This window comes from Coptis chinensis, chromosome 6, assembly GCF_015680905.1.
Source record: "Coptis chinensis isolate HL-2020 chromosome 6, ASM1568090v1, whole genome shotgun sequence".
Classification (NCBI taxonomy): domain Eukaryota; kingdom Viridiplantae; phylum Streptophyta; class Magnoliopsida; order Ranunculales; family Ranunculaceae; genus Coptis; species Coptis chinensis.
The window spans coordinates 63,533,400-63,541,723 of NC_141461.1; the positions used below are offsets into that span (position 1 = coordinate 63,533,400).

The following is an 8,324-nucleotide window of genomic DNA, read 5'->3' on the forward strand; positions in this document are numbered from 1 at the left end:
AAAAGTTTTTCTTCACAAGCCAAAAAAAAATCCCAATAGAGCAAGTTCGACTCTCTTTAGTGGTTTCTACAAGTATTCTAAGAGCACTCCAACTCTCCAAGTTCCACTTTTTAGTGGGTTTCTTCAATAACGACAATAGAATGTGTTTTCATCTAATTCTTATGTGAGTCTTTAATTCTTAGTTTGATTGTCACCTTATTGCCTTATTCTTAGCAATTCACTAATGCTACCCTGTTGACCTATACCGACTAGCGACTACAGTCCACCATAATCCTTGAGAAAGCTAGCTAGAGTATTTTTATTTTTATTATTATTTATTATTTTTTTGTATCGATCAACTTTACAATCTAGAATGGAGCCTCTAAATGAGTATATGACTGAACTTTTCATAAACTTAAAATAAGTGTTTTGGCAGGTTATCTCATGCAAGGAATGCACTCGATTTTTAATACTTTGCATGACTTTAAGATAATGTAGTTCAAAAGGTTATTAGTTAAATAGTACCATGTATTTACGTTGTGGAATATCCAAGCTAGGAACCCCAATTCATCTCACAATTTCTATTGTACATTAGACACCAAGGTATTTGTGTTGGATGCTCACACTTTTTTTTTTTATCAAAGGTGTATGCACTGGAAAGTTAATGAGTATGCATGATCAGTGAAGACTACGCACTACTATTTTTGTGGGGTATCATTTGAACATTGATTAATTTTGGCCGTTATTTAATTGGTTGTGTGATGATGCAGGGAATCAAATGAATATGAAATGAAGCCTCTCTGTTTTTTCAACTTAAAAATTATGAATAAATAGCATTGATCAACAGAGAAAGTTATCCATACTTACCGTTAATCTGCTATGCTTATTAGTCCGATCTGCATATGGTTTCATGTGCCATTATAACTAATGTGGGTGCTTACTATATATTTTTTGTTCTTGGTGGTTTAAATTGCTTGATGATAACGATTTGGAATTTTCGTTAAGTTATTGTTATAGTTCATAGTGTTGCTCTGTAATTCTTTTCATTGTCTTCTTAGACATTTTTTGAGTTGTATGCTTTAAAAAATGAATTTATAAATATGTGAAGTTATTGATAATCCATATCATGTCTAATATCAATATGACGTATGCATGTTCATTTCATATGTCAAAAAAAAAGGGGGAAATCATGCCAAATTTTTAAAAAATAAATTGGTGTAAAATGGTGTTTGATTCAATAAATTCACCCATAATAACAATCGAGTGGCATCACCACGGGTTAAATTCTAGTATATCTCTACTAGTAGTATAGCCTATAATGATCGTGGCCTCTTAAATTCATCCGGGTCTTTTTCTGATGCATAATACCCTTGATGAATAATAAAATCAGATGCCTAGATATTTATTAATGAGGACTACTTTGTCTTTTTATGTCTTTATAAATTTTTATTACCGATATTGTCCTTAAATAAAAATATTGTTTAACACCTTTAAATGGGAGCAATCAGTCATTTCTTGTGGTGATAAATTAAATTCCCAAATCCATGCCACATTTGAATTGTACGCACACCATAAATACAATTTAATTACCATAAATAGATAGCATTTAATTAGACGTAATTAGACGTGTAGAAATTGAAAAGACTAGAGAGAGAGAGTACAAAAGGTTCTCAACAACAAAAACAACTTACCCCTTGCTCTTCACGCCTGCTTCTCAACAACCAAAAAAAAAATTCCAATTCTTCGTCAAGAACAAACAATAAAAAACCAATTTTATTATATATAAATCCCAAATCAAAGTACCTGATGTCTCGATGCTTCTTTCATTTTGTTTTTTTTTTTTTTTAATATGTTGAGTTTAGATTGCTTAAGATCCTTTTGTTTTATATTGTTTTGTAGGCTTTCAGTTTTTAATATTTGACTATTGAAGGTTTGTTTTGGTATGGACAAACAGGAACAGGAAAGACCTTCACAATGGAGGGTATTGAGCAAAATCGAGAGTCAATTATAGGACTCTAGAGGAATTGTTCAAGATTGCCAAAGAAAGGAATGAGACTTTTGCCTATAGCATATCCGTCAGCGTGCTTGAAGTCTATAATGAACATATTAGGGACTTGCTTGCAAACTCGCCAACATAAAAAAAAGTAAATATAACATCATTACCTTTAGTGTAAAGTTAAAATTTATCCATTTCACGGGTTCAGCACTTAGCAGGCTTAGAATCTGCTGCTAAGTTACAAATTACTCTTTAAGTTATCAATAATATAAGTATTGAATTTCTGCCAATAACGGCTAGATTTGGATGTAGGTTGGAGATGAGGCAAGTTTCTGAAGGGGTTCATCATGTTCCAGGAATTGTTGAAGCAAAAGTGGAGAACATAAAGGAGGTATGGGATGTACTGCAAGCTGGAAGCAATGCAAGGGTTGTTGGATCTAATAATGTTAATGAGCACAGTAGCCAATCTCACTGGTCTATGGACACTCGGAACTTTTATTCTTTTTCTTTTATTTTTTCCTTGCAACACATTTCTCTGTTACTTTAGAAGAAAATAAACTAATTTTCTACCTTTTCTAGCATGCTCTGTAATTATCTGGGAGTTGTTATGGGTATAGGTATTTTGGTGCTGCGAAGAAGTTACCCGGTGTTAGAGAGTTGTTTGAGAAACCGCCTGAGTTAAGGAAGAGGAGGTCTAGGTATGATATTTTTAAAAGGATTGACATGAGTTATTATGGGTATCGTGATGATGAGGATGGGATTCTTGGGAAACTTGAAGGACCTGCTGAAGCTGAGATGCGTGCTGCGGCTGTGAAGGAATGGCAGAGGATGGAAATTATCAAGCTAGAGGCTAAGAGAGCGGTTAAGAGTGGGGAAGTTGCTAATGCTGCGAATATATTGTTTGAAGAAGAGGAAGATGTTGTGGAGGAGGAGAGGAAGGCGAAAGAGGAAGAGAATCAGAAAGAGCAAGAGTTGGCTTGTAAAGATGGTTAAGTCAAAGAACTTGATAAATGGGGAGTGCACCAATAGCAAGCTTTGGCTTGTAGATTTGGCTGGCAGCGAGAGGCTAGCTTGCAAATACTGATGTGCAAAGGGAACGACTCAAGGAAGCTCAAAACATCAATAGATCACTTTCAGCTCTGGGTGATGTCATATCTTCTCTAGCAAACAAAAGCAGCCACATTCCATATAGGTCGCTCTTCCGTAACTTGCTTATTCCGTTGGACTTTATCTGGGCATACTTTATTCTTCTGATCCACACACCATGGGGATGTTGCAGGAATTCCAAGCTGACACATCTACTTCAAGATTCATTAGGTAAGGCCAAGATCAAATTGTCATACTTATTTGATTGCCTATCTGCCGCGTCGAGACGCTGGGAGTCTTCAAGGTTTTTTTTTTTTTTTTTTCTTTTAATTTCTGGGTTGGATGGAGATTGTCGTTTGTGTGCTCAGCTTATGGAGGCTTATTTGCGTAACGGTAAATATGAAGGTATGTAGTCAATCTTTCATTCATTTTTGTATTTGATGTTTATTCTTTGAATGGTATACATACTGTTTGCATTGCTCGCAAAGAAATTGTATTGTCAAGTATTGGTTTGTTTTTGAGAGTTTTAGCAGACGGAGGTACATCTCTTAATATTGTCAAAATGTTACTTCTCAAATTTCAGTGGGTATAAAGAAGAGAGAGGCAGATAGTGGGTTTTAGCCTTTTAGGGACAAGTTGATAATGGGTTATACTCCTAAATGGACTGATTTTAAAGGTATGAAAGAAATTCCAATTAACTTTACAATAGGCAAATCAACTACTTGATGCTTTTGTGTGAGTTTGTCATAACATGCCTAAAAGCTCTGCATTTTCATGTTTAGTGCGTCTCATTGCCTTTAATTTTGTATTGTGAATATGTATTTACAAGAATCGATGGGTTCTTTTTTTGTAAGTCTAAATACCATAAAATGAATTATTTTGAGTGCTCAACATGTATTCTGCTTATGGCCATATCTAATTCCTATTGTTATGTGTTTTGAATTAGCATATATGTTTTGTTGCTAACTAAAATGATTTGGGCTTTCTAAATGCCTCACAAACATTTAATCCGAGAATCCCTACTGTGGATGCAGGTTTCAATTATGGAAGGGGAAACCAAGATGCAACTCTACATTTCATAAACCTTACGAATTTTAAACTATATTTTGAACATGGTAACAACCTTCATACATGTATCGTGAGCAATACATTATTGAATTTTAAACTTTTTTACTTTAAAATGACATGTTCAATACTTCAATGTGATACAGTAATATTGTTTTCTTAATTACAAATAGTATCTTCGTAGTAATACACTTTTAGTTATTGCAAACTATATTTTTGTCTTCCAAAGTGTGTTTTCCCATTCACTCATAAAATGGCAGACGTCGAAGCAACCAGAGCAATAAGAATTTTTTTTATAAACTCTTTCTTTCGGAAAATAAATTTAGTTGAAACAAACTAACCCATTCGGGTTCAAGCATTTGTGGAGATTCAAGGTCGTATGATAGAAGCTACTGGCAAGTTGAAACAGGTATTACTCTAAAAATGAATTAGTGTACTCAAATTGTATTCATTTATATTATATTATATTTTAATTTACACTAAATGTATTTTTCAGGTGGTGGCTCAAATGCGAAACAAAGAGACGGAAAAAAAACGTGCTTTTTTAACACTGGAAGAATTACGACCATTGCCCGAGGATACAAATACTTACAAATCTGTTGGTATGATTCAGATATTAGTTCTTGAATATGGTGAGATAAGATTTTTCCGAGAAGTCTGCATGCATTGGTTGCTCATGAATTTTTTTGGTTTTGATTGCTTTTAACTTCACGACTTGCAGGTTTGGTAAGGCAACCTAAATTTGGGCATCTGAAAAATCTTCATATGGGCTATTAAGCTCTGTGAGGGTGCTTTAATTTCTGTCGACCCCATTACTACTTCTTTAATTTAGTACCTTGCCAACGCAAACGTTGAGTAGCATTAAAACGATAGACAAAAGACGATACCCTGGAATAGCACACAAAGTCAGCAGAACTTCCGAAGACTATATATTTGGACTTAGACCTCGGAATTGGGCCTACCTTATGTCAAAACGACCGGCTTGGAAAGAGCTTTCCAATGGTCCAATCCTTGACCCAATCAGAGGAGCAAAAGTAGACGAAACATCTGTCGAAGCCAACTGCAGCTGAATAGCCTATTTTGGACTAAAGAAATTGGGTTTTGGGCCTGATTCTCTGGCTCAAAACATGGCTCCAAGCCCATGCACGATTTTTAGATCTGAAAGTATAAAAACAAAAGTTTAGCTCTTTGTTAATGGTAGATAGTTAGACCTAGATTAGAAATTAGATTAGTAGCCTCCATTAATTAGTTTTAGATCTCAGTTTTAGAATTTCATTCCCTGTTTTAGATTAAAACTTTAAATCATTGTTCTTTATTGATTAGATAAATAAAATAGTTATTCTTGTCAATTTCAATTTTTGTCATTTACAATTTATTAGATCTAATTTCAATTCTTGTTATCATTCAATTATTAGTTATTAATTAGATTTCGATTATTGTTTAGTTAAATTTCATAAAGTTAGAATCTTTGTAATATGTTGTATTCAATTTCAATGGGAAATGATGGTTTGATGAATCAAGGCTAAAACCTCCATTAGAGGGGTTGATGAAGCCTTGATGAAAACTTAGTTGTATAGTGTAGAAGCGTTGTAGAGTCTATTCCATTCTAGAAGGTGGGTGTTTAGCCATGAGAATGGGTGGACGATCTCACATGCTAGTTATAATTGGTAGAAATGCCATGTTAATTAGGGATTAGAGCGAGCAATTCTTACCGTAAGAACGTAAGAATTGGATTACAACAGTCTATTCTAGGTGATTAAGTTGGATTCGAGGTGGATCCAATTCCCCTCTAATTATTTATCTAGATTCAAAAACATTAGTATTTCCATATATTTCGTAGTGACATTCAACATATTGCTTTTCATATTGCATCGTAGTATAATTCCCCTTCATAAAGCTCTCATTAGACTTAAGACCGACTAATTAGACTAGAAAACATCACATGCTAGAGAACTAGGAGTGAAACGAACTTGTTACTCCACTCTATTTCGATAGATTTGAGAGTAGAAACTTTGATAAATATAAACATATAGACACGTAAATAGTTTTAGTTTTACTTGCGTTTGTAAGTTTAATCGCTTTATTTCGTAGGTAAAACTATTATTTTTACGTTTATCACCGCGTGTGAGGACTGTGGAGCGCATCAAGGAAGATCGCCCAGTTTCTCATCTAAGAAGAGGTGGGATGCAGATGGATGCTCATAAGCACTTACATAATAGAACCCTACCACCTTATCAGATAGCAAATACCAAATCACCCATCTGCACATCAGCCTTTTTTTTTTTTCAAGTATTGAATATAGTTTAACATGAGCACAATATTAAGTATAGTGCTCCAGTTAACCATTGAGTAAACTTAGCAATTCTCTATTTTGAATTTCATTTTTTGAGTAATCTTAATATCAGTTTAATTTCTTCTTGCAGTTGCATCTTCGGAGTAAGATGACTCACTGATACAAAAGGCTTAGAATCAGCAGTCAAGCTTCTGAGGATGAAATACAAGCAGCAAGGAACTTTCCATTAGCACTTCGTCGAGTTTGTGCTGCTGGTGAAGGTGGATATTGGAAGATAATGGGAAGTAGTTCAAAATTTTACGGCAAAGATGAGAATGTCAGGTATAAGAAGTCGTTCAACTTTTATAGAGGGAGGCCTGGTCGTGATGAAAAGACAGATTGGATTATGCATGAATATATAGTACAGCGTGGATCAGGAATGGTGGTAAGAAAATTTACATTCAGTACAACAATTTTTCATAGCATATGAAATTGAAATGACATTGTTTGTTCTGCAGTGAAATAGAGGATACTATATTGTTGGCGCTACATAGTCATAAAGTATATGATGATATTGCTCGTGGCACTCGGTGAAAGTTTGAGTCTAACAGACCTCATGTTGTACTTTTTGAAGGCCCCCTAGGTTTGCCATCTTCTATAATCTTGGAAATTTAATACATTTCACTTATTACTCCCACGTCTTGGTTTTGCTCTACAGTTGAGGATTGCCTTGGGTTCAGCAAAGGGTATTCTTTACCTCCATAATGAAGCTGATCCTCCAATATTCCATCGAGACATCAAAGCCAGCAACATACTGTTGAACTCAGATTTAATGCCAAGGTTGCTAACTTTGGACTTTCAAGACTAGCACCGGTTCGGATGTTGAAGGGACCATACCCGGTCATGTATCCACAGGTTGTAAAAGGGGCCCGGTAAGCATGAGTATACGCTGAGATTCCCCTTCTTCAAGCTCCACCTTTTTGACCTCCTTCTGCCATAATAGAGGATATACAGATCAAGAGTGAAGGAATTCTACTAATTCAAGTAACGACCTAAGGTAACTCTGTATCTCTGTACACTTACTGCTGTAAATTTAAGTTAGAAACTTGTAACGCTATACAAAACATTGTAGACTAGGGCATTATATAAGTACCTCAAAATTAATTGACAGGGATAATGGGATGTTTATATATGAGTAATTGAATTATGTTATGCTTACTTTGTCTTAAATGTGAAATGTAATCAAATGTAGCTTCAACTCTGTTGACTCAATCCATAATTTAGAGTGATGCTTGCAGTTTTCATATATGGATGCTTGATTTTCTGTTGTTTAATATGCCTTAGTTTCTGAAATGTTCTATAATTGTTGAAGTTTCAATCTAAGTATGTGTGTTGAACTGTTGGTTTTAGACATTATTAAAATTGACCATATGATTTAAACTGGTAGATTAATCTTGGATAAAATGCATTTGAACTCTGACTGACAATAATATATAGTGATTATAGAAAAAGTGCACTATAATGGATTGAACAATTAAATCACACTTTACCATAGTAGAAGGTGCCCTAGATACTATAAATGAAAGAAGTGAGTTTCTCTTAGATAGTGAGTGAGAACCATTAAGGAAACTGGGAAGAAGGTACTAACTTCGAATTGCTGTTTTTTTATTTGTGTTCATATAAGGTGTTGACATGTGTTTTCCCATTAAAGGTTTTGCGATCCACGTCCCTCTCAAAGGCTGGTTTGTCCAGGACTTAGGATTAATACTATGCAATGCTTTGCATGTGTTAGACATTTTAGACTCTAAGTTGTTGGGTTATCTTAGCTGTTCAGTAATTCTCGAACCAAGGTGATATGACAGTCTGGCCTCCCTCTTGAGGTTTTATCTTGCATCTGTTTTTTGTTTTTTGTTTTTCTTTAGATGA

At 34.6% G+C, this 8,324-nt stretch overlaps 1 pseudogene; it reads left to right on the forward strand.

Moving 5' to 3' along the window:
- The window catches only part of LOC147493899 (protein CYTOSOLIC ABA RECEPTOR KINASE 4-like), a 99,877-nt pseudogene extending 91,553 nt beyond the window's left edge, over nucleotides 1-8,324 (forward strand).